This window comes from Miniopterus natalensis, chromosome 2 (assembly GCF_054644295.1).
Source record: "Miniopterus natalensis isolate mMinNat1 chromosome 2, mMinNat1.hap1, whole genome shotgun sequence".
In the NCBI taxonomy this organism is placed as follows: domain Eukaryota; kingdom Metazoa; phylum Chordata; class Mammalia; order Chiroptera; family Miniopteridae; genus Miniopterus; species Miniopterus natalensis.
This window is the reverse complement of record NC_142082.1, coordinates 100,312,377-100,320,133: the sequence shown is the minus strand read 5'-3', so window position 1 is coordinate 100,320,133 and position 7,757 is coordinate 100,312,377. Positions and strand designations below refer to the sequence as shown.

General features: G+C 46.2%; 1 long non-coding RNA gene across 1 annotated transcript in view; it reads left to right on the top strand.

The window, feature by feature from the left end:
• Window positions 1-708: 708 nt before the first annotated feature.
• Window positions 709-7,757, top strand: part of LOC148093761 (uncharacterized) — a 160,899-nt gene continuing 153,850 nt past the window's right edge. Inside the window, exon 1 of the long non-coding RNA XR_015713993.1 lies at window positions 709-976. This is a non-coding gene — a long non-coding RNA (uncharacterized LOC148093761). The remainder of the gene's footprint in view (window positions 977-7,757) is intronic.

The window sequence follows — 7,757 nt, the reverse complement described above, 5'->3', positions numbered from 1 at the left end:
TTTCCAGAGATCAACTCTGGGCTCCCTGTGAATCCGGAATCTTCCCGCCCGCCCAGTTCTTCCCATGGATGAACCCCAATTCCTCCCGCTGCTCTTAATTCACAGGGGCTCCCCCTTCTGCTTGAAGAGGGAAACAGCAGAACCTCTCCTCACACACCCCTACCCTGTGGCCCCCGCCCTCTGTCTTCCCTTCCTTCCCTTGGGGTCGTGGGGAAGCTCGGGGAACGCGACGGTGCGGCCGGGCCGACCCCGCGCCGCGCCCACCGCCCCCTCGGCTCGGGTGGCCGGCGCTGGCCCAGCGGGCGGCAGAGGGCGCCACGGGCCCCGGCTGTGGGTCTGCGGGCCGCGGGGCGGGAGGAGGCGCCCGGCCCCGGTGTGTGCGTCCTCGGGCGGCCGCGAGGGGCGCGCCACGGCCGCCCTCGGCACCCTCCTCGGGGCCCGCGCGCCGTCCGGCTGTCACCGGGGTCCGGACCTCACGCGCTGCGCGGCCCGCTCCCAGATCGGGCTTCGCCGCCGCCGCCCCGCGCCTTCCCTTTGTCCCCGCAAGGCGGCCGGAGGGGCAGTGCGGCAGCGGCAGGCGAGCAGCACCCCGACGTCCAGGCTGCGCCCCGCGCGCGTCCCCCGCTGCCCCGGCTCGCGAGCGGGGTGGCGTCCTGGGCGGGGCCTGCGCTGGGAGTGCGGGCGCGGGTGCGGGCGCGGGCGCGGGGAGCAGCGGGGGCGAGCCAGCCCCAGGTGCGCGGGCGTCCCCGGCGCCTCCACCTGCGCCTCTTATGCCCGCTTCTCTCGGCAACTTTGTCTCCCCTCTTTGCGGACGTCCTCGGCCGGTCAGTGGAGTCAAGATTTGTCGTTAAATAGAAAACTCGAGCCGGGCGAGGAGGCGGCGGCGGAGGGAGCGTGTCGGAGCCGGGTCCGGGTGAGACTCTCATTGAGGCGGTGGTGGCCTCTCGGACGTTTCTCGGGGCTCTTCCCCGCCCAGGTGAGCGCATCGTTTTGCAGAGTCCGGCAGGGCCGGGCTGGGCTCTGGTCCTGCCTCCTAGAACCTGCGGGGAGACAGGTGTCGGAGTTGGGGAGCGAATGCAGCTGAGTCTGGCAGAGCTGCGTTTATTTGGCTTTTCTGTCACCGCGATTCTCACTCTGCCTGCCACCTTCCCTGTCGGGCCAAGGTTTGCAGCTCAGTGGGCACCTTGCCTGCTGCCAGGTTAAACATTCTCCGTCTTGGAAAGGATGGTAGGTTAGTTCAACCGAGTCACCGCCCACCCCCAGCTTTGGATGATTTGTTCCGTGTCTTCGCCTTAATTTAGCCTGAATGTGTTATTTCCTTTGAGCTTTATAATGGCAGAGCAGCGAGGCAGGTTGCTACATCCATTTTTTTCTTTTTCATTCGGAGCTTGTGCACAGAAGGAATTGCAGACAAGTGATGTTACTACCAGTCTATTTTAAATACAAACACGGAAAGAAGTGCTCTTGGCAGGACACCAAAGGTGCCTGTACTTTCTGTTATGTAAGGGCTTAAAAAAATTCGCTCATTGGCGGATCATAGGTGTGATTACCAGACATTCGAGAAGACAGGTTGAGATAAGTGAGAACCGTCATTTCTGCTTTAACTTTCCTTGAGGATAAATAGGGTCTTAGCTTGAGATACCCTTTAAGATAATATAGGGCCCTTGCTTTGAACTAATTAGGTGGAATTGCAAAAACATTAAACAATAAAATAGGTTTTGTAAAAGCTAAAGAAAGTTGGTGAAAATTCTTTGATTATGATAGTAATAAAAAAGATCCCACAGATATCCTTTATGGCTTTCAAACTATAGAATTATATTTTTATACCTGATGGAAACTTAGTAATTATGAGCTGCCAGTTATTAAAGATCTCCCCAGCAAAAAAAACCTCCTCTCATATTTATGGTAATTTTTTTTTCAGGTAAGAAGGAAAAGTAGAAAGCATCAGATATACTAATGTTTAGGCACCCCCTTTTGTGCTCCCTAATATTTCCTCTTAATTGGTTTTGGGTGATGTGATAGCATTTGTACCGTTAAAAGCTCTGTTGGTGGTTCTAATGTGAGAGCCATTGTATAGCACTGTGTGTGTTTTTTGTTTGTTTGTTTTTAAATTTGTCACTTTGTAGCCCCAGGTGTGGCTACAGTGGTTTAAGGTAAATAAAAAAATGAGTGGCTAGAAATATGGGGAGAGAAAACTACTATTGGGAAGGAGATGTGTTGAAGAATTAGAGCATGTACACTTTTGTATTTTGTCTAAATATCTTTCTTGGTATTTTTTAAACGTGTAAAGAATAGTTGATGTTTATCAGGGACCGGTAATTTCATGTAGAATATGGAGGGGCATCCTAAGCGGGACATTTCTTTGTGCAGAGGTGACGGGGAAGTTGAGTAGCAGTGTCAGGAGATTCCTTTTTGTTTACATGAAAAGATAAGCACGTCTTATTACAGATTATTTTCTCTATCTAATTCAAAACTTCTTATGTTAATGTCGACTGGTAAATTAACTGCAGAATGCTTTGATTGTTTCTGAGGCTGGCTGCTGCACCAGTGTTTTCCATCTACCTATGTACTTCCACAGACCCCAGCCTGGGCGCAGACCTTGTGGACGGCTTATGAAGGCTTATGTAAGAACTCCAGCCATGCTTTTTGTATGCCTCTCTGCTTTGGCCATTACAGAATTGACACAGTGCTGGACTGTGAAGGCCCAGATAGGACAGGGGGGCCCAGCCCCAGCCCAGTCCACAAATTCATAATGAATTGCTGCCGTCAAATTAGAAGGAACAGCAGGGATGGAGGTTTGTGAAAGAGAGATAAGAATAGTATCTAGAGGACTGATATGAGACTGTTATGCTTAGTGGATTTCTATATTTTAGTGCTGTGGTATAAACCTCTCTAGTCTTTTATATCCCCCAGCAGAGGCGAATTGACTGGAAAGCTAATGAATCTTTTAGCGTCAGGCCCCCTCACCCAGGCTACCTCCAAGCCCCTGGGAGGGCCACTAGCAATGTGTTCACATGGTCACACCTAATTTTGTGTTTTTAATTTTGGAGTGGACACTCTCCCCACCCCACCCACCTCCCATTATATAGACATAAGGCTCCTGGAACACTGAATCCACCCTGTCTTCAAATTACATTCAAATATTAGCTTATAAAGATGCTTTTTAAAAACTTTAATATCTGTAGTCTTATGAAAAGACAAAAATAATTCTGGCCAGTATTGTAGCTGACACAGTACTAGACTGTGAAAGCCCAGATAGAGAAATGCAGATTGCTATCATCTAGGGCTGTGTGCAGCGACTGAGATTAGGTATTCGCCTGGAGAACCAACCCTGCAGAAACAGGACTTTTTTGATCTGAGTGTAAGCTCAGGAGGCAGAGAAGAACTGAGTTGGGAACAAGGAAGGGAGGAAAGTGTATTAGAGCTCTTCCACATCTCAGAGGTGGGCTGCCAAGGGGAGAGGAAGAGAAAATTACCCAAAGATGCTTCATTAATAAAAAGTTATAGGAACAGGTAACATCAGCTCCATAGGAGATCTTTCTCTAACCTCCTTAGTATCTGTCTCTAATAGGAATTTTAAACAGTGAGCAAACTCAGGTCTGGAAAATAATTCTATAGGAAACAAGTGCAGGTTGAGAGGACTAGGATGAACAATGGACTTGTTCCCATCAGCAGATTTTATGAGTAAATGGAGCTATATTATGTTCACCACAGGAATGTATGAAAGGGAGTTGTTGAAGAGTGGAACATTTTCTCTGGAATGATTTCTACTTAGAACTGAATTTGGATGTCTTCAGATCTTATTATCTTGACCCCTTTTCCACCAATCCTTATACCCCACCCATCCACCCACAGAGGTTCTCTCCTTGATCACATTTTTAGTCAGGTTCCTCTGAACTCTCTTCTTGACTTGGCCTCAAACTTGGCCAGAAGAACTGCAAGTTTTCTTTTTTTAAAAATTTTATTTTTGTTGAAAGTATTACAAGTGACCCTTTTCACCCCACACTGATCCCCTCCACCCTGAACCCCCCAGGCCTTCACCACACTACTCTCTGTGCCCATGCATATATGCCTGCAAGTTCTTAGGCTATTTTCTTCTGACCCCATGACTTCCCTCTGAGACCCATCAGTCTGTTCTATGCTTCTATGTCTCTGGATCTATTTTGTTCATTGGTTTATTTTGTTCGTTAGATTCCACATATGAGTAAGATCATGTGAGAATTGTCTTGTTCCGACTGGCTTATTTTGCTTAGCATAATACTCTCCAGGTCCCACCATGCTGTCTCAAAGGGTAAGGGATCCTATTTTTTACAGCTGCGTAGTATTCCGTGGTGTAAACTTCCAAGAAGATGCTTGATATGATTTCAGTTTTCTTGAACTTGTAGAGACTTGTTTTGTGTCCTAACATGTGGTCTGTCTTTGGGAATGTCCCATGTGCACTTGAGGAGAAAGTATATTCTGCAGCTTTGGGGTGGAATGTTCTGTAAATGTCAATGAAACCCATCTGATCTACTGTGTCATTAAGAGTCACTGTTTCCTTGATAATTTTTTGTCTGAAAGACCTATCCAGTAAAGTCAGTGGGATGTTAAAGTCCTCTACTATGACTGTATTGCTGTCGACCTCTTCCTTAAATCCCTCCGGAAGCTGTTTTTTTTCAGCCTGAGTCTTTTGTTCTGAGGTGTGTCTCTTGTAGACAGCATATATTTGGGTCTTGTTTTCTTTTTTTCTTTCTTTTTAAAAAATATATCTCTATTGATTTCAGAGAGAGAGGAAGGAAGAGGGGGAGAAAGAGAGAGAGAGAAACATCAATGATGAGAGAGTCATTGATCAGCTGCCTCCTGCATGGCCCTGACTGGGGATGGAGCCTGCAACCTGGGCATGTGCTCTGACTGAGAATCGAACCTCGATCTCCTGGATTATAGGTCGATGCTCAACTGCTGAGCCATGCCCAGCTGGGCTTGGGTCTTGTTTTCTTATCCATTCAACTACCCTATGCCTTTTTATTGGAGCATTTAGTCTATTTACATTTACGGTTACTATTGATAGTTACTTATCTCTTGCCATTTTATTTCTTTATGTCTATATTTCTCTTTCTAGTTCAACTTCTTATCACAGCAGTCCCTTTAACATTTCTTGCAATGCTGGTTTGGTGGTGATAAACTCCTTTAGCCTTTTTTGGTCTGGGAAGCTCGCTATTTCACCATCTATTTTGAACGATAGCCTTGCTGGATAGAGTAGTCTTGGTTTCAAATTCTTGCTTTGATTACTTTGAATATTTCATGCCATTCCCTTCTGGCCTATAGAGTTTCTGATGAGAAATCAGCTGACAGCCTTAGTAGGTAGCAGATTGCTTTTCTCTAGCTGCCTTTAAGATTCTCTGTGTTTGTCATGAATTTTTGGCATTTTAATTGTGATGTGTCTGGCTGTGGGCCTCTTTGGGTTCTTCTTGCTTGAGACTTTCTGTGCCTCCTGAACCTGTGTGACTTTTTCCTTGACCAGGTTAGGGAAGTTTCCTGCCATTATTTCTTCAAGCAGGTTCTCTAACCCTTGCTTACTTTCTACCTCTTCTGGCATTCCTGTGATACAAATGTTATGTTTCATGTTGTCCCATAGCTCCCTTAAACTGTCCTCCTGTTTTTCAATTGTTTTTTCTTTTTTGTTCTCTGATTGAGTGATTTTTTTTTTCTACCCTGTCTTCTAATTTGCTGATCTGATCCTCAGCTTCCCCTAATCTGCTGTTTATTCCTTCCAATATATTTTTCATTTCTACTATGTCATTCTTAATTTCCTTCATAGTTTCCATTTCTTTTCTCATGCTGTTGGTCATCCTTATGATCAGTATTCTAAACTTTGTATTTGATAGATTGTTTATCTCCATTTCATTTAACCTTTCTTCTCGAGAATTCTTTTGTTCTTTCATTTGGGGCTTGTTTTTTTGTCTCCCCATTTTGGCTGCCTGTTTGATTTGTTTCTATGTATTAGGTAGATCTGCTTGGACTCTTAGTCTTTAAGATGGTCTCTGGAGCAGGCCAATGTCAGATGCTGTTTGTGACTGGCCTTGAGTACCCTGTTTGAAGTTTTCTGCACTTCACAGCTTGTTGTTCTCTCTGCTGGAGCTGGGCGCATCTGGAAAGGACCAAGATGTGCACCATGGTCTACTTTTCCAAGCCCTGAGTCCAGAAACAGATCAGGCAAAGGCTCAAAGCACCCAGAGGCTGAATGCTATTCAGTCTCTTAATGAGCCTTAGGTTGTATAAACTTCAGAGGGTGGGGTGAGAGATGTTCAATGGGTTGGGGCAATTAAACCCCTCTCAGGCTAAAGCTGCTTGGATGGTAAATGTCTGCCTGAGAAAGATATCCTCTGCCATCTGGGGGAATTACTCAGCACAGGAATCCAGATGGCTGACCTCTGTGCTCTACACTTCCAAGCCAGCAATCCCAGACTCTCCTCGCTCAACTCTAGTCCACTCTGCCCTCCCTCTGCTGGATCCCAAGGCAAGTGACTACACCTGAAACTTTGTGTGTTGGCCCTTTAAGAGGGTACCTGCATTTCTAGCCATTTCTCCCTGGTAGACAGAAATCCTGCTGCTTTTCACAGCCAGATGTTATGTGGGCACCTTTCTCAGTTCTGGAGCTCTGGGCTGGGAAGCCCAGCTTGGAGCTTAGGCCCCAGAGTCCTCAGTAGGAACCCCCCACAGCTGAGATATCCATTTGGATCTTCAGCTGTTGCCTGTGGGAGCCCAGCCAGCCCTCTCAAGTCTCTGCACTTCCTACCAGTCTCTATGGGGTCTCCACTTTTCCTCCTTAGTTATGAGGGTGGTCTCCAGCTCATCTTCAGTTGCAGTTGATTATTTAGGGTGGTTTTTCTGTATTTTAGTTGTAATTCCAGTTTGGTCCCTGGAGAGTGTCTGTGTACCTTCTACTCAGTCCACCACCATCTTGGAAGCTCTGTAAAAACTGCAACTTTCATAACACTCCTCCACCCCCACACTAAGAGACTTGAAAAAACTCCCACATGGCTTCTAGCTGCCTAAGTCCATGTCCCTGGGATGACCTAGCCCCTTTCCATTCCTGTTGGAAAAATCTCAAGGTTGCCAAAAGAGTTTACCCTTTGTTCCAGCCAATACTTGATGATAGGACACCCCTCCTCCGCCGCAAACTCTCCTTTTATTAAGTATTTATTTGAGCAACTTAGAATTATAATCCTTTCTCTTCATTTTCAAATGTATGCATGTGTCCTACAACCCAGGAATGTCTTTCTCAAGGACCTGACAGCCATTCCTTTGAAATGCAATCATTAGGAAAGAGAGTGCCTGTCTCCTAGGCTCTGTGGGAGGAGAGGGACCTAACTTTGACAAGTGCAGTTAGCCTGTTAGCCTGATCACATTGACCATGACAGCCACCCAGCATGCTGTCTTCGGTAAGTTTCCATTTCCTTGACTCTGCTTGTTCCCTCCCTATTCCTTCATCTTCGTTTAAGATGCCCTTTTGCTTCTACATGGATTGAAGTTGAGCTCAGTTCTATACTTTACTTTCTTTCCCCTATTGCAGTAAATACTGAATATGGTCGGTCTTTACTGCCTTTAGTTAATGTCCAGTGTTGTTTTTAACAATATCCAACCAATACTTTTGAGTGTGTGCCTGGTGCTGTTCTACGCATTAGATGTTATAGAGCAGTGAACAAAAGAGACAAAAACTGTGCCTGAGGAATTTACAGTGTAATGGATAAACTGAAGTAAAATATTCAATATATCAG